We start from the raw sequence: 19,427 nt of genomic DNA on the forward strand, positions 1-19,427 counted from the left end.
CAGATGGAGGGAAGGTCCATACAACAAATTAACTCCCAGGAACTCAGGAATTTCTGAGTCTGTGAACTGTCTGTCCACCCAGAATTGGAAAGCAATCATGCTGTCAGATTTGATTACAATAACTACAGGTTTGTATAATAATGAAGCATAATGAAGAATTTTTAATCCCAAGGCACAAGAATATTACTAAGAAGAGATTCCACATCAGACATTCTTTCTGATCTGAGATGCAGAGAGAAAAGTAGCAGTCATTCACTTTCCATCAGGTTGGGAAATCCAGATGACCCAAGAGCACTTTGAAGTTAATGTTCCTCATAGATCCTCTTGGTGACTTCCTTAAGCTTTTGCATGGAGTCTCTAAACCCAATGGCAAAGCAGCGGCCCTTGGAATTTCAGCAGATTCACATCAGCCTGAACCTGGAGAGCACACTGCTAAGAAGCAGCCCACCTCAACTGTTTTTTCAGTGGTGTGATAAATCCCCATGTGTTGCTGAAAAGAACTAGAAATTGCCTTTTTGGACATGTGCTCTTGTGCTCAGTGTATGGCATCATGTACTGAGAAAACCATGAATGCAGACACACCAATTCACTGTTGTATTACTGACAGCCCAACCCTGAGTTGCCTGGCATGTGGAGCTTCAGCAGCGCTAAAAATGGCTGCTGCTGCTGCATCCAACAAACCCCAGGCAGCCGCCGCTGCCTCCAAGGGAGAAGGGAACTTTTGTCCCCTTCCTCCGGGTAAGGCAAGTCGCCCCGCAATGGGGCTACTCAATTGTATGGCGACGCAAGAATAAAGAGCCTCTTGTGTCGGGCGGGTAGCCTGACACAGAGGCACAGGATCTGGTGGAGCTTACCACCAGTCCCGCCTCCCTCTCGCCCCGCTCCCTCCCCCAGCACACCTCCTCCACACCCTCTCTCCACCCTCCCTCTGCCTCCTCCCGCTCCAGAACACCTTCTCCCCCACCTCTCCCATGCCACCCCCTACCTCTTTGCTGCTCAGCAGTCTGCATGACTGCCGAGGTGTGCTCATGGTGCCTGCCAAGTGCCAGCCAGTGCTGGACTAGCAGCGGCACTCCACCAGTGCCAAGGGCCATAAGCACGCCTTATGGAATCTTTGCAACATTGCATGCCAGCAGTGAGCTGGCGCACACTGCATAGGATTGGGCCCCAAGTCACCAAAGTCAATCATAGACATTTGGCATTGTGGTACCATATCAAATCTATTCATATCTCAATGAAGCTCAATAGCAGCTCAATAGCAGCAAACCATCTGAGCTTTTCTCCAAACAGCACCAGTTAGGCTTCCTGTGACATATGTAAAGACTATCACTCGTGCCTTAAACAGTAAGAAACGCTGTGGTGTGCATAAACCAGGGAGGGGGAGATTTGAAAATGCCACATTGGTTCCAGGCTACTGCAAACTCTACACAGCTGAAAACAGCCAATTATTCTATATCGTGATACTGTCACTTTCAGTGTTGAGTCAAGAAATAAACATCCTTGCCTGGGTGGGTGACTGGCTGGGTTTTCTAACATGAATCTTATGAGACTGTGGGCGCAATCCTAACCAAGTTTCCAGCCCTGACATGGCAATGCAGCTCTGAGGTAAGGGAACAAACATTCCCTTACCTTGAGGAGGCCTGTGACTGCCACCCAATTGCAGGATACAGCACATGCCCCATTGGCACAGCTGTGTCAGTGTGGGAAAGTTGGTTAGGATTTGGGCCTAACTGCCCACTCTTAACTAACTTTCCAGTGTTGTTGCAGCAATGCCAATGAGTTGCACCCTGCATCCGGTGGTACAGGGGCAGTCATGGAGACCTCCTCAAGGTAAGGGAATGTTTCTTCCCTAACCTGGGGGCTACACTACAGCTGCATCAGCACTAGAAAGTTGATTAGGATTGGGCTGATAGCCTCTTCAAAACAGAGAGAAATAGAAGGGGGCATGTTATTTATAGATCACCTACCATAAGCATTGCAAAGCAATGAGAGTAGTTTTGACTATTCCTTACAGAAGTTGCCCCTATCATTCAGGTCAAAGCCAAACGAACACATGTCTTTCTGGTTGTGTCCAGAAGCAGCAAGGAAACTGCACAGTTACCTGCTTGCTTCAAAAGGAATCAAACTTGATCAGCATCACACTTTTTTCAGTTTATTGGCCACATTGATTTAAACATCCAGCTGAGTTGGGCAGTGAAATTTATCTTCTACTCTGCAGTACATCATTTGAAAGACCTTATCTGTGTTACAAGAAGAATTAATAAGAAGCGACTGCAGAAGGAGGGGATCAGATTACCCCTCATACTCTGCTTGTTTGTTTTCCACTTGGAACAAGCAAACTCCGAACTGCTTCAATTCCTCAGGCAACCACTGGGCTTGTTCTATGGGAGGGGCCGTAACTCAGTACACAGCACAAACTGCTTTGCATGCAGAAGGTCCCAGGTTCAGTCACTGGCATCTCCAGGTAGGACTGGGAAAGACAACAGCCCAGACCGCCAAAGAGCTGCTACCACTCAATGTGGACAACAGTGAGCTCAGTTAACAGATGACAGATTGATATGTGCATATATCTTGTATTGTATCACATAACATGTGAAAAAGAGGCAGGCATTTAAGGGACAAGTGCCAGGTCATCAAAGCCAACTGCAGCTCTCCATTAACCTGCACTCATCTCCATAGTACTTAGGAGATACTCATCTCTATAGTACTTAGCTCTATCCTTTGCCTCCTACATAGGTTTTCATCTCTAGAGAATTTTTAACCTAGGGAAACACAGACAAATGTGGTTCTCCACCTGCAGTCTGAACTGATGCAGTCTATTCTACCACCTAGAAGTGACCACCTCATTCTGTTGCAGGCCAGAGCTAAATTGTCTTGATAGGATTGGGCTGATACACACAATGAGATTACCTGGGTTACATGTAATGAGTTTACCCAGGTTAGGAACAAATGTGCCCTGCAAATGTTGCAAAGAAACCCTTTCAAACGCTAATTAAGTTTCAGCCAGAGCAAACATGCCAAGAGTTTCAAAAGGTAAGTTAACCCCAAAACACACTCATGACACCATATTCCACAGCAAAACAAAGCAAAATCTTACAACATAGTAAGATGCAAAATGCAGCAAGGATTGTATTCTCCATTTTCAGTGCATCAGTAAATGACGCATAGGTGTTCTTTTATTTTAACATCAACTACTGGTAACAGTTTATCCAATGTCATCTTAGGGCCAAAGTGAATGTTACATGAAATGCAAAGTCTGGTCTGGGTTTTGTGTTTTGTTTTGCTGTTTAAACAGCAAGCATTAGGCTAGGGGGAACAGTGAAACTGGACAAAACTGTGTGGAGATAGAGGACCTTACCACTTTACACCCCAGCCACACTTCCAATTTCAATCATGTTCCCCCCCCCATTGAAATAGAAAAAATGCTCCCACTGAACATAAGAACATAAGAACAGCCCTACTGGATCAGGCCATAGGCCCATCTAGTCCAGCTTCCTGTATCTCACAGCGGCCCACCAAATGCCCCAGGGAGCACACCAGAAAACAAGAGACCTCTTCCTGGTGCCCTCCCTTGCATCTGGCCTTCTGACATAGCCCATTTCTAAAATCAGGAGGTTGCGCATACACCTCATGGCTTGTACCCCGTAATGGATTTTTCCTCTAGAAACTTGTCCAATCCCCTTTTAAATCCCCACTGATTTTCAATGACTGTTTTTTTCTTATTTAAAATAGCAAAAAAAGAACAGTAACAATTAGGAAATGATGTGCATTGCATAGATTCATTTCTGACTGCAGGAACAATCCGACACTAAAGCATTTGGGCCAAATTACACATTACAGCATTGGTTTGCAAACTCTCAGGGAGTTTGAATCCACTCTAAGTCATTGTGGGGGCAGGTAGGCAGTGGGGGCGGGGGGAAGGCAGTGACACGATCCCCAGGATTATGTCACTCAGGGGGCTGCAGGGGCTTGGATGCACTTACCAGAGCCTCCTACAGCCTCCTGGGGGTGCGTGGAGCCCTGCGTAACCATCTTCAGGGCTTCCCGAAGCTTCAGAAGTGAAAGTGGAGCGATTGTACCCTGCCTCCGCAAAACCAGAAGTGGAGCGCAATTGCTCCACTTTCATTTCTCAAGCTTTGGGGAGCCCTGCAGATGGTAGCACAGGACTCCCCACACCCCTGGGAGGCTGCAGGAGGCTCTGGTAAGACCAGCCAAGCCCCTGCAGCCCCCTGAGTGATATGATCACTGCCTCCTCCCTGCCTCCTCGCTGCCCCTGCCCCTTGAGGGGGCAGAGGCCAGGGCCTTCAGGTTGGGGCGTTGCGATGCCCCAGTTTGAAAATCCCTGCATTACAGGTTAAGTCTAGGGTTTATTCATGAGGGTTTCGTTCCCAGAACTCAAGTGGATTGCAAAAATCACATTAAAGCAAATCCATTTAAAAAACAATGTCCCTTTGCTAGGCGATTTAAAAACAGCCTTGCTGACCTGTGTAGTGCATCAAACAAACAATCAGTCTCTCTCCAGGCGCTTATAAAGGCTTCACTGCCATTTAGCATTCTTTCCGGTGCTCAGGGGGAAGGGAGAGGTTGGTTGCCTCAGAGTGAAGCTGTTTTAAGTGCCTGGAGAGAGAATGAATGATGAATTGTCAGTCAGCTACCCTCTCACACATTAATGAGGCTATTGTTAAACAACTTTTTTCCTTTAAAGCAGGGGTCTCCAAACTCCAGCCTGCGACCAGCCTCTATCCGGCCTGCAGCTAGCCTCTGATCCCGAGAGCCTCTGGCCCAGTTGACCAAACACAACCGGAGTTGTGCTTGTGGGGTAGGGGAATGGGCGTCCATTTAGATGTGTGGTTTATTTCTTGGGCTGTGTTGGTGCTTGGAGAAACCCTGGGTGTTTAAGCCCATTCATTTATTCATTCATCTACATTCCATCTCGAATGTATTTATTTAAATTTTATTATTTAATTTTTGCTTCCCTCGACACTGTACCAGATACATGATGTGGCCCTTTGGCTGAAAAGAGATCCCTGCTTTAAAGGACCCTTCACATTGCGTTGAGATAAAACCATGGGTGAAAAATCTGTGGATAATTAGGTTATACCTATATGTGGAAGATCCATGATTATATCTCTTATGTTGCTGTGTCTGTGCATGTGTGTTTTCTTCTTCTTTGTAAATGCAGATACTAGAGGCTGCCAATTTCTTCAAAATATGGTTTTGTTTGTTTTCTCAATTAACATTACCTACTGCCCAACAAGGCGGTTTTTTGCCCTGTAGGTACCAAAAATACATATATCTATATTTCCCTCTCCACAGGTAAACAGCAGCCATGGCACAATTTTGATAAGGAAAATAATACAGGAGGGAAAGGATTCACCAACTCCCTCTCCACTTCTCCAAAAATAGGGACAGGCCCCTGAAACTGTAGCATCATTTATCAGGATGCACATATCCTTATACTCCTTTACATTTATAACACCTATACTGGCATCCAAACACGCAAAAGCTAAGGGGCATGTGTGGGCCTTATTTCTGTGGTGCTTAGTAGATCGGAACTAGAACAGTGGACCTGAAGCATGACAGGCTTGTTAGGCCACTCTACACTGATCTGCCCCTAGGAAAACCTTTATCATGTACTTGACATTTTGGAGCGCTGAAAACCATTATTTGTTTCAAAAGCAACCGCAGCACTTTTCAGGTTCCTGCCTGGCAGGATCCACAAGCTGCTGATTGTATGATAAAATCTAAAACAGCTACCTGAGCAAGAGGTGGACATACAAAATATGAAGAGAGGAAACACAAAGGCACAATCTTCTTTTTTTTTTTTTCCAGGGCCACCCTGGTAATGGCCTTGGTCACTTGGACCCAGAATCACACTGTTAATCTCCCAGGGCCCTGAAATACCTCCTCTGATGAAGATTGTGCTCTGCTTTTGCATTTCACTTAGGGACACTGAGTGAGCAGCTAAGTGCCGATAAAAGCTGGTATTAATGGCTCCCTAAGTGCCCCCTGAGTTTGGCTGTCAGCATGAAGCCCGCTGGTCTAATAGCCCCATGATATCTGCTGCTTTTGTTCTAGGGCTGGGGGGAAACAGGGGGACAAAGAGCTAAACAATGCAGGCCTATTTTTCCTCAGCAGTGGAATTAGGCCCATTTTCCTCAGTCTTCGAAGACTTGGAATTTTTAGTGACAATTCCCCCAGGCTTATTAAGTGGCTCATCTCAGCTGCTCAGGTTGACAATGGCTTTGAACAGATGTCAGACCATGTGTGCCTCTTGGGAGCTTGCAAAAATAGAGAGGGGGAGAGAACACATCTACTACATATGATGCAAGGTGGATTCTACCCTTAAAGCTTTCCATTCAACTCTGGTGATAAATCAAGTGTACAAACTCTATCCTGCTCAACAGGTATTAAACAGGGCCAAGATTTGCACATTTGTTAATTTTGCCCTACATAGTCCATCATAATTCAGTGAAAAACAAGTCAAAGCATGGAAGAGAACATGATAATGAACCACGTTCATTATCTTACAGTACAGATTGTTGTTACAAACTTCCCTTGAGTATGATCATTGTAATTTAAGGGACCAAATGACCCATTCTGGCAATTCCAATCTCCAGAGCCCACGTGTGGGCTGTTGCAACCTGCTCAGATAATCCTGCTGCAGTATTAACAATATTTATACACTGCTTTTTAACAAAGGTTCACAAAGCTGTTTACCTAGCCAAATATATAAACAATACTCTGTCCCGAAAGGGCTCACAATATTAAAAGCATGAGATGACAGAGGGAACAGTGTGACTTGGAACACCTCTCGGTGTTACTCCTTGTGTCCACTAAAGCTGCCTCTGAACAATGACTACAGCAAAAAGTTCTGTGTCTTGTTCCTGACTTCCAGTTTGATTTAATAGGAATGCCAGGATCAAGTTAAAGAGGGCAAGCAGAAAGTGGATCAATGCAGATAATATCCGTGACCAGTCAGAGGAAGTCAACAGTGGTAACAAACAGAGAGTGAAGGGCAGCCCAAAACCAATGCCGTCTCACCCCCTCAATCTCCCACTGATGCAACCTGCATCACCTAACCTCATGGATGGGCCACCATGGGTACACCCAGGGCTTTTTTTGTAATAGAATGCAAGGGAACGACTTTCCTGCACCTTTTTTTCCCCACTAGCTCCACCCCCCCCTTTTTTTTTTGCACTGCTGGCTAGGGCGGGATTTGAACCTCCGATCCCGTGCTCCACAGCCCAGCACTCTCTCCATTGGGCTATAGGAACTCCTGTAGTCAAAAGTGCTTTTTGCACTGCTGGCAAAGGCAAGATTCAAACCTCTGACCTTGTGTTCCACAGCCCAGCACCCTCTCCATTCAGCTATAGGAACTCCTGTACTCAAAGTGCTCAGAACTAATATATAAGGTCTTGAACCAAGCTGGTGGCCGTCAGCACCTCAAGTATTAGTTCCAAACACTTTGAGTCTAAGAGCTCCTATGGCTCAATTGCTAAAGTGCTGCTCTATGGAGGCAGAGGATGGAGGTTCAAATCTCCATAAGGAATAATTTTCTTCTTCTTCCTTTTTTAGGTGGGGAGGTAAATAAATAAATAAAAGATTAACAAGTGAGTTCCTGCACTTTTTTTTTTTTTTTACAAAAAAAGCACTGGGAACACCTATTCAAAGCCCACCTAAAAAGTAACACACAATAGCTCTGCACTCCTTCCCTTGTGAAGGTCCTTGGCAATGGGGCCCCAGACAAGCAATCATTCTTTGGAGTCCTTCAAGTGCCTGGAATGGTTATTGAACAGCAGCATGGTTGTGCTCAACAGATTAGCTGCCCAAAGTCAGCAGCTTAGGTTGGTGCATGTGTGTAAGGGTTTGTTGCTAATTTCTTTCTGAAACCAGATGAGACCTTTGAAATGAACACAAACTGACAAACAATATGCTGTTCTACTTGATTAGATTAAATCATAAGTTGTCTCCTATTCTGTGTCCCAAAATGTCTGAAATGTACATTTATTTCATTTTTTATTTTTCACATCAACCCTGTAAGGTAGGTGAGGCTGAGCTGAGAGATAATGACTACTCCCAAGGTCATACAAAAAGTTTCACGGCTGAATGGGAATTTGAATCTGGATCTTCCAGGTCTAAGTCCAACTCCTGAACCACTACACAAGTGTTTCTCAAACTGTGGGTCGGGATCCTCTAGGTGGGTCATGGGCCAATTTCAGGTGGGTCCCCATTCATTTCAATATTTTATTTTTAATATATTAGACCTGATGGGATGTGACTGCATTTGGGGAAATGTTACAGACCTGTACTTTTAACAAGCTACAATGTATATTATTTTAACAATGATAGTCAATGGGACTTACTTCTGGGTGAGTGTGGCTAGGACTGCAGCCAAGGATTGTGAAAAACTTTCCTGCTTGATGATGTCACTTCTGGTCATGACATCACTTCCAGTGGGTCCTGACAGATTCTCATTCTAAAAAGTGGATCCTGGCGCTAAATGTGTGAGAACCATTGCACTAACTATCCTGGCTCTCAATGTGCTTTACCATAGCTCGTGAGCCTCCCACATGCAATTCACAATAGTAATTTAAAAAATATATATATAAATTAAAAAATTTACTTTTTAAAAAGGAGTAAAAATACAAAATTAAGGTATCTAGCCTGATCCTCTGCAATATTTAGGCTGGGGAAAAACCTACTGGGTTTAATGGGGCTTCCACCCAAGTAAGCATACACAATGTTGCAGCAATATTCACACTACTGACTCCCATTTCAATCTATTTCCACAAGTTCCAGGAATTAAGAATGGCAGTTCAATACAGGAAGCAAATTCAAAGATGAGGTTTCATTTTGCTTCAACCTTAGGCGCTTCACTTTGCTTTGAAAACAAAAAAGCAACCCTGGGATGGAGTGCAGACTTGCAAGGTGCGTCACACATTCTAGAAATGCCCTGTGTGTATTTCTGTGATATACTGTACTACAAGGTTGGTGTCTGTACTACAGCAACCACACTACAAATCTCAAGAAGCAATGCCATAATATAAATGCGTGGGGCACTGTCAGTGCACATTCAGCACCATGACAAACTAGAACAGGGCTCCTGTAGTCATTTTTTCACTCACCTGGGAAATGGACTCACAAAGCATGATCTCAGGCCAAACTGAACTGAAGACAGTCAGTATGAGAATGAAATTACCAGAGTTCATTTTTAAATTTTATATTCTGTCCTTGAAAAGTGGCCAGCAAATCAAAATGTTTTGAAATTGTAATAGCCAAATACAGCAATAAATGTGGGTAGAAGGTTCCTCCCCACATTGGTCTTTCAGGGATTTTAGATTTTACCCTAAGGAACTTTCTCTTATTATTTTTAAACAAGTGGTCTAGAAATGTTGGGGTTTGTTCTTCTTAAACAGAATATGCAAGAGTCATGATGAAACCATAGGAGTTGTCAATTAACTCAGAAGAAAGAAGAATGCCAACTTCGCTACTTTAAATATACTACCAGAGCAGCAAGGCTAATATCAAGGGAAAATCTATTTTAGCACACACAAATGTTGCAATTTCATATTCCTAGACTGCCCTGGAGAAACACATGGGAACCAACTATGCACAATTGGCTCAAATGGGGGGGGGGAATGCTTTGCTTTTAATCAATACAGTAAGGGATCATAAAAAAATGACCGCTGAAGTTACTTTTTGCAATGCAGCTTTGTGTAGCATGGCAAAAGAAGTCAATTATTATTCTCTTTGACAACAGGCTTTCTGGGTACAATTCCAAAGCCATGTCAAAAAGAGAGGAAAAAAATCTGCTTCTCAAGTACTTTCATCAGCACTGGGGTTTTTTCACAAGGCAGGATATTACCAATGGACTTATCCCCCCCCCCCTTTTCACATTACTCTGAGAGATTTATTTGTTTTTCCTGTAGGAGATGGGGCAAGTGAGGGCTTCTTTCGGGCACAGTTCGCACAACCCATTCATCTGTAAAAGCTCTTGGCTAGAAAAGCCTCCAAGGTGTGACCCATCTGCTATGACTGCTGCACAGTCACAGTCTCATGGTCCCTGCCAGCAGGATAAGGATTCATGGTCCATGCTGCGAGCCCTTCAGATTCACGTCCAAGCCCTGGCAACATTAAACAGCAAACAAGATCCATGGGAGCAGGCCTGCTATGCCAACGCAAGCAGATGCTTAAAGGGCACTCTCATTTTCTGAGGGCAACCTTTAAACACATCCTTCCTTTTTGTTCTAAAATAATCTCTTTATGCAATTTTGTTCTTGTGTCTCTATCGTTTAAAGTGGTCCTATGGGAAATGGCCACCAGGCGCTTGTCATTCCATGCCCTTTTCACGCATTCTTACTTTGTGCCTACGTTTTCAGCTTTAGTCAGAGAGTGGCCATTAAAACATCACATAGAGGGTTTGGGAGAATGTTGGCAAGAGGCTCTCTGGAGAACACCACCTTGGGATGCCAACTCATCACTGTCTATAATAAACCAGGAGACATAACGGACCATCAATTGCATATTGGAAATGATCAGCCACCGAACACTGTCAGGCACTTAAAATAAGCATTCTGAAAATGGGGGGGGGGGTGGTGGCTTGCTGCTGCACTTCATTATCAAACAGTGTACCTTACAGGGGGCCTTACCTACAGTTAGGCTGACCTAACGTTTTGGTATTCTTATAACTAAGGGAGGTGGAAAGGGCTGGTCTGCTTATCATTTGCAGTCAAGATCTAAAGATTTCAGATAAGAAAGAAAACAATGTCCTGAGCAAAAGATGTGGTTGAAGGTCCTTCTCTGCTATTTATGTCAGCCAACAGGAAGGGGAGGGAGGAAGCAAATACCAAAAGAGTTGGATAGATTTATATATCACCAACATTTGCAAAATTCTACTATTTCCATTCCCCCCCCAATGCATCTCATTTTAATTTTTAGTTTAAATCAAAATATTTTTTCAGTATTTACCTAAAAAAAAAAAAAAAAAAAAAAAAGGGAAGCCCTACAGGAATATAGCATATTTCATAATTGAATTATATTCAGAGAGATCATTTTGCCCAGGGCAAGCAATTTAAGCCTTTTCACTGCTCTCTGTTATAAGACAAGCCTGTTGCCCTGAATTAGGTGAAAATGTCATTAGTTTTGTGCAAATGGCTGAAACGAGTGACTCCACTGCTGCGAGAAGGCTGCTGAGTCTGTGCGGGAACTGACATGGGATAAAGTGCAGACAGAAGGAAGAAGGGCAGGGGATGATCTGGAATAGGGCCTGTTTGTCAGCTTTACACCCTTAGCCGTCTTTGCAAAACACAAATAAATCTTTTAAGAAGATTATACTTTCACACCTTGCCTTGTTCCCTGGTGTTTGGAAGGTTTTGGAAATGCATACATAGGCACAGAATCACACTTGTTTGGCATAATGATTGCATAATTGAGTAGAGTGAATGATATCTTTCATCTTTTACTAAACAGAAATGCAGATTGGCCTTGTTTTATTAGAATGAAGCTTGGAGAGACACACAGGTTTGCCCAGGTCTTGGAATGATCACTGTATAAAGCAGAAAAGCGTTTGTAGGCAAGACTGCCTTACCTGTAAACAAAAAGGTTTCCACACACCTTGAGCTCTGCCTTTCTCTTCTTTGTCTACCATGGAGGACACACCCGCTATTTAACTCCACGTAGAGCACACAGAGACATCTAGTGACTGAATATCATACTGCAGCTAGCTTATACAACACACAAACACACACACAAAACGGTTCAGTTTGTGGCCAAAGCAAAATAAACCTTAAATGTCAATCTTTCAAATGTGGTACGATTAGTGGAAATTTAACTAAGAAACTCAGCTGTTAACAGGAAAAGGGGAAAGCCATACCTTGGAAGAAAATTCAATATACAACCATAACATTTCCTTTAAGATCAGGAGCTCAAGATGTTAGAATAGTCGTGATAATTTCTTTTGCCTTAAAGTAGGGGGTACTGAAGCCACTAATCCCCGTTTTCTCAAGTACTTATAAACCTGAAATTGCTTGTTCTCACATCTGTAGCACTCATAGTTACACCACATCTTGTATTGTGAATTATAATATTCCAAGATTTAACAGATCTAAGAAATTATTAGCTCCAAATGTTTGAAACTACTACTTGCTTGTGAAGGGGGAGGCGGGTTAATAGTTGCATTTCAAAGCAATTTCTTCTACTGTGAGATCTGGAGAGGATTAGCATATAATCACATTTTAAAGGTTGGTCTTTATAAAAAATTCAGATACTAGTTCCCAGGCTTTTGAGATGGTAGCTAGGCTGGGTGTCACCATGACTTAACACAATCCAAAATTCCCACTGCCTTGCCTTCTAGCAACTTTGGATGGTTCCTTGCAAACTGAAATGTAATTTCAGAAGATGGAAAATATAAGTAAGGCCACTAGGCATAAAGAAAAATTTGAGCTCTGTTAATAAAAACTCAGAAAGCAGTGACAGAAAAGAAGGAATCACATCATTTCCATATTTATAAATCCAACCCTTCTGAGGATTCCAGCAGGCGGTATCAAATTGACAGCACGCATGACAAAGCCTAAAAACAAGAGGGAGGAAAAAGTTCCAATTAAGAGAAAGAATCAGAGTGTCGTTCCCGGAGTTCCATTTAAATCAGAACCAATCAAGCCTTGTTCCGATTCCTGCCGCTTTGCCCAGAAAATAATGAGAAAGATGAAAGAGGCCCAGCCAGCGAATGCAGACTCACGCTACCCTTTGAAGCCAGGAAATCACAAACATCACTTTAGAGAGTTTTGTGTTTGTGTGGCAGCTGCTGCATGGCCTCCTTCAAGAGACTGATCTGCTGTTTGAATTTTCCTCACCACAGCCTCTGCACCTTAACACGAACAAACAAGCAGGGCTGGGCTGCACGGGCAATGGGTTTTGAAGCAGGAATGGGAAAGTCAGAGCCTTTTGAAGAGAAGCATCAAAACCAGATAGGCTGCTAATTCAGTCTGTGCTAAGAACTAGGCATCTAGTTGGGTTTTTTCTAAGGGCTTCCAAGGTCATGCTCACATGTACCTCAGGTGAACGTTAAGTGAGAAGAGTGGCCGAATCAGAACAAAGGTCCCTTTTGTCTAAGACTCTGCTGCCCACAGTAGCAAACCAAATGCCACGGAGGTGCACACATGCAAAGGAGAGATTGGGGGGATTTAGGTGGGAGAGAATCATGCTGCCTTAGGCACTGTGGTCTTGGGATGGCCCCTGGTCATACCATCTGGACAGGTTTTTTTCATAGCTCAGTGACAGAGCCAATCTGAGTTGGGCAAGACCCCTGTCTGAAAGCCTGGTGAGTGCTGACAGCTAGCATAGACCTAGATGTATACATGATCTGCTACAGGAGAAGGCGGTTCAAAATATGAATACATTCAGGTTGTGCCTCGTTATCCATAGAGCTTCTGTTCTGAAATCCCCAGCGGATTAAAAAAAAAAATCAGTGAATACCAAATCAGTGGAAAAAATAGCTTTAAAGACCCACTTCCAGGTTTCTTGCTCCTCTATTGTCACCCCAGAATGCATTGGTATAGACCAGTGATTTTCAACCTTTTCCATCTCATGGCACACTGACAAGGCAATAAAATGGTCAGGGCACACCACCAGGTTTTTGACAATTGACAAGGCACACCATGCTGCCAGTGGGGGCTCACATCTCCCATTGGCCCTATTAATAAATGACCTTCTCCCAAATTCCTGTGGCACACCTGTGGACCACTAGCGGCACACAAGTTTGCCACGGCACATTGGTTGAAAATGACTGGTATCGACTGTATACCGCATTCAGCCACTAGATGGGGTGGATAGTGGAATCTAATAGAATGAAATGGATAATGGAATCTAACAGAGTGAAGGTAGGAAACTGGATTTTGGTGCTTTTTTTTCCTTGTTACAAGGCATGTAAAGGCAAACCTCAGTATCAGTGGTGAGTCAAATCAGTGGATACCAAATCAATCGATATCAAGGTCCACCTGTATGTACCTTTGAATAGATACATACGCATTTGCAGGTACATTTCCATAGTCGGAGCCAGCACACCTCTCCTCTGTATACTTGACTCCTGACTTTCTTTGATGCAGTTACTCACCACATTCTCTAGATTAGAATTCTGGAACTTGTGTGAGGCATAAAATGCTCATAATGGAGTGGAATACATAGCATTGTGAGACAAGAGCAAGGCAGCACCATATGTGAGATGGCTTCTTAGCACCAGGATTCTACAGAATGTGGCCAGCAACTCTGTCAAAGAAAAATTGATCTACACTGCAAGCCTTTACTGCTACACTCTAAAACTGGGCATTCCACCTTGATGGGTTCTACATACTAAATGTGTGCTGTACCCTTTAGGGAAATGGACTCTTTGGGCCATGATGAGCTGAATGATGACACCATCCATAAAGGAAGAATCCTGGGATTAGAAAAGGAGACCTAGTTCTGTAGTAGCATTTAATGATCACTGGTAAGATTTGTTTAAAAGGTTTTATAAGTACATAGATATGGAAAAGTTAGATCAGAAAACACTGACTTTTTCAGGAAAGATACTATGAATTTGCAGAAATGCTATAAAACTTGCTCATTGGCAGATTATATGAAGAATGGAGGCCCACTTGGCAGTTAACATATTTATTCATTTCAGAAATTTGGGTCCCATCTTTCTACCATCACAGCGTTTACATCCTGCTCAATTCCATGAGATCAGAGATTACGATATTTTTCTTCTCCTCCCTCTCCTCCTCAGAGGCAGTTGATGTTCCTGAGGGCAGGAAGGGGGGGACAAGCATATCTGTGTTTTAAATGCTAAATAGGCAACATTTATTGTTCAAAAAAACACATGAAATATGGATTGTGCACTGTTCCCTGGCTTTCTGATCGCCTCACCCCATAGCATACAGAGCACAGTCCATTGGTGTAGCTGCATGCTATAGAATGGTGGAATAGGACTGGGCTGTTAGATTTTTCTTGTATTAAGTTAGGGGAGGCTTGAACCCTTCTGTTTTGAGCCAAGGGAGGTTCATTCAGTTCTAAAAACTCTAGCTATATGTTCTTCGGATGGCACAAAATCCTTTTACTCTTTGTCTCCACCATCAGCTTTTCTCCTCTCCATTATTTAATCTTTGTGAGTTTTAATTTGGTTTCAATTTATTTCCGCACCTTCTCATGATGCCACTAGATGGTGAGTATGATATGATAATCAATTATCTCTTATGTCTTTTATGGCTGTATTGCATTGCATTGGATGGTGAGAAAGTGTTATCACAATTATTTTTATGAATCTTTACTTCACAGCACATTATCTCACTCAGGATCTCACACTTCAGTTATTAAGTCTAATAAATGCTATTGGTGTTTCTGCTGCATAAAAAAGTTTCCACTTCCTTCTTCAATCGACTAGGAATACACTGAGATCAAATTTGAACCTCAGCAGTTACGAAAATTATCCCACTTTAGGAAACTTGGAGATGATTTGTTGGACTCTGTGTTTACTAGATGCTGTGGACAAGCAATAGGGATGGACACCCCCTTTCATATCCCATTTGGGAGCTTCCCAGGTGCATTATGTAGTGCTGTGATGAGAATAGCTAATGGTTGAATTATCAAGATAAGTTTGGCATTCCTTGGATTACCATTGTAACACAGAAAGAGAATCAAAAGAGAATAATGAGGAGCTCATTGCTTATTTTGGCCACACTGGTAAGAATCTTTTATTCTTTCCATTATTCTATATAGACCAAGACCTTTCTCACTGAGAATGTAGGGCATGTGAACATGCAAAGCTGCCTTATATTCACTCCAGTTTTTCTATTGCATTTTGCTGTAAATTCCACAACAAATGGTATATGACATGATGGTATTATTCGTAAAACCTGTGATTTTGTTCACTTGTGGTGTCACCCCCCTCCCCAAGTCTGGCACCTAGGGTGGACCCCTTGTCCCTTGCTAGCTACGTCACTGCCATGACCACTGGCTTGTGGTGTCCGCATAGGGTTCTACTGGGTGCCCCACACTATTCAATATCTGCCCTGTCAGATCATCTGGGGGCTTGACATAACGACACTCAGTTTTACATCTCACCTCTTTGCGAATGAGGCAGAATATACATCTTTTCAATAACTTAATTTCAAAAAATTTCCACAAATACAATTTTTTCAAATGCAAAGAATAAATAACTTTGTAAAAGACATGCTAAAAGCAGAACTATCTATTTGCTAATATTAGACTGTGCTGACAAAATTTTGTTTGGAGAGAATTTAAAAGCGTGAATGAGCAAATAAGGTCAAGTAACTTTTACACAGTGTGTTGCACATAAAAAGCAGACATCTTTCCCTGCTTCTTGATGTATTTACAAAAAACATTTGCAGTTGGTACTCTCAAGGTTTCACTACAAACACTGCAAACATTCTCTGAGACAAGTGCTCAGAATGTGTCATTTTTGGGCATGTAACCAAGGATGCACTGCCATTTGCAGATTCTCAGCCACTTATAGGCATGACATTGTGATGTGGAGTTGTCTCTGCATAGCATTTATTTCATAATGAAAGACCCCCAGTATGCAGCCTTGCACCTACTGAAGCCACGTTGCAAGTTGTTCCTTAGATGTTGACACTTCCACAGTATGTGTTCTGTGCTTTACCATCTCTCCAGCTGTGTAGTGGACCTTCACCATCAATGGTGGAAGCAGAAAAGGACATACATTTTTATCTTATTCTATCTTTTTAACTTTTACTCTTGTATTCCTCAGGTTTCTATTCAAGCAGCTCCCTCTATGAATAGTTCAATACATACAGAAGGGCAGAGCCATGTTGTTTAGACAGTAGTACACCTTCACTCCTTCAGTTTATCCTTCCAAGTACACATCAACTATAAAGGAGAGTCACAGCACTGCATCAGACTAGTATCTGGGCTCCAGAATATGAGAGAGAGAGACAGAGACAGAGACAGAGACAGAGAGAGGTCCTTTTTTTCTTTTCATTGAGCAAGAAACAAAAAAGCTATAAATGTATTTAAAGAATGGTTTGCAGAGTGTTATAGGATTAGGAAATGAGTTTGGGGAGTTATTTCAATATTAAAGCACCTGCTCTTACAGGATAGCATTCAAGCTGGTCAGCTTGCTAATTGAAGATAAGAATCCAGTATGCTGGAATTCAGGGGGAAGATGGGATCAAGGTTTGGTAAGCTAATTAGACAGGAGGCTAGTTAGTGATCTGGTAAGCTCAATCCTATTGGGCTGCCCCCCCGGCAGGTGTTCCGCCATCGCTGACTGCCTTATGGTAGTCATAAAGATCATTCTGGCAGCGTGCAGATGCCCCTGGACACACCAAGACAGGTAAGTTGGTGGGGGAGGAGGGATGAGATGGGAGGAGAGTGGGTTCTAGGAAGGGAGTGGGTTCAGCATCAGCAGCGGCCACCAAACCCTTATGTCCTTCCCGGACCCAATCCCATGGCAGTGGTCCATGCAGAGCTGCACCAGCAAATGAGCTAGTACAGGTCTGAGTAGACCCCTCTGCTCTGCAGAGGCTTACCCCCAGTAAAAGAACAAATATTCCCTTAACCAGCGAGATCTCCATGTCCAGCCCCCTGCAAGACAGAGCAGAAGCCTTTTTGGTGCCACTATAATTGGCAGTGGAGAATAGATAGGGCTGGACTCCTAATTCCCTGATGGGTCTGAATCTCTACAAGGCCCCTCGGATCCTGTACATCTACCTGAGAGGACAGGCTGAGGTGTGAGTGTCAGGTGACTCACTTCTCCCTCTGTGTGGTCAGTGAGAGAGGCAAAGACAGCTGTGAGCTGCAGATTCTGAAAGAGGGAGGGGGGATTTGATGTACAAGTAACTGTCATGGAAGACAAGAGGAGAAGCGGGCAGCTGCAAACATTCTTAGAACACACATGTGCCTGATACTGCCTACAGGAGTGTGTTACCTGACTCTATACAATGCCCAATTTGTAAGAAAAGCAAATACTTCCATGACACCATAATCCTCCAGTGATTTCTTATCTAAAAGAACCCAGAACCCATATTATGCTGCAGCTACTTGAACTTCTCTCCACTAAGAGAAGTGGGGCGCATATACATAACAGTCTCACACATTCTCACTTGTATTGGGCTTATGAAGCAGCTGGACAAGCCCTGCTGACACATCAGGATTGGAAGATTACCCCAGCATGGATCACTTTGGGCCTGACACTGTGAGAGATGTTTTATATAGTATACATTTGGCAAAATAGTTGCTGAGATTTAAGTAAAGTGCCCTCTGGGTAAGCCTAAACTGGGTCCACTTACAAAAAACACAGACTTCTGTACACATGGTCTTTGCCACACTCCCCTTTGTTCCATCAGAAGCTGTTTCTCAAAATGCTGATGGCAACAATGCCAGTCTTCTGAAGCATTTGCCAAACAGGGACTGAATCCAAACTTCTAGGTTCTGCAGAAGCACCATTATCCTACTTGTATTTATGGCACTGGCCATTCACAACTGTGCTTTCTCCACGAGTATTCTGAAAGACCACAAATCATCCATCAACCAAGGGATTGCTCACTCACTATGACCTAATGCTTCTGAGAGTCATATCAGGAGCTTCAGCAATGAGATAAGAGATTTAATTTATCTGCTTAAAATATTTATATGCCATTCGCCATGCAAACAGAGGCATTCAGGGTGTCTCACAATGTCAATTTGAAAAACCACAATAAATGAAAGAACATTATTACAAAACAAGAAGATTTTAAGGCAAAAGCCATGGTCCAGCCAGGGAAATAACAAAAATTCACTCCCTAAAAGTGGAGTCAACCCAATCCCAAAAAACAAAAAGAGAAAGAAACATCTTCAATTGCCAACACACATATGCAGAGGGGGGGCCAAAGTAATCTCAGAAGGAAGGTAATTCCACAAATGGAGTATCATCATAGAGACGGCCCTCCCCCACATTGCTGCCAACCAACCTCCGATTATGTCAATACCACAGGAAGGCCTCTTCAGGTGACCATAGGGGACAAACCATTCTATTTGGGGATAGTGGTCTATCAGGTACTATGGCATAGGAAATCACAATTCTTGAATTGTACCCAGAAATGAACTGGCAGCTGTTGAAGCTGGTACACAGGCAGCACGACCAAGTCAAGCCACCTGGCCCTGTCTGCCACTCGTGCAGCCACATTTTGTACTAGTTTCTGAGTTATCTTCAAGAGTAGCCCCATGTAGAACCCATGACAGTAACCTAATCTTGATGTAGTCAATGCATGGATAACCACAGTCAACTTTGACTTAGGTATGGATGCAGTTACCTCACCAACCTAAGCCAGGTCAAAACCCTTGGGCCACCTCCACCATCAGAGCATCCAGAAGCAGTGCTGCATTGACAAGCACCCCCAAACTGCAAAGCTGCTCCATCAAGGGAAATGCTA

The 19,427-nt window shown here is 43.3% G+C and overlaps 1 protein-coding gene across 1 annotated transcript in view; it reads right to left on the reverse strand.

The window, feature by feature from the left end:
• EPHB1 (EPH receptor B1) overlaps positions 1-19,427 on the reverse strand; it is a 350,262-nt gene that overhangs the window by 177,784 nt on the left and 153,051 nt on the right. The gene's annotated exons all lie outside the window — the stretch shown is intronic.

This window comes from Tiliqua scincoides, chromosome 3, assembly GCF_035046505.1.
Source record: "Tiliqua scincoides isolate rTilSci1 chromosome 3, rTilSci1.hap2, whole genome shotgun sequence".
NCBI classification, from domain to species: domain Eukaryota; kingdom Metazoa; phylum Chordata; class Lepidosauria; order Squamata; family Scincidae; genus Tiliqua; species Tiliqua scincoides.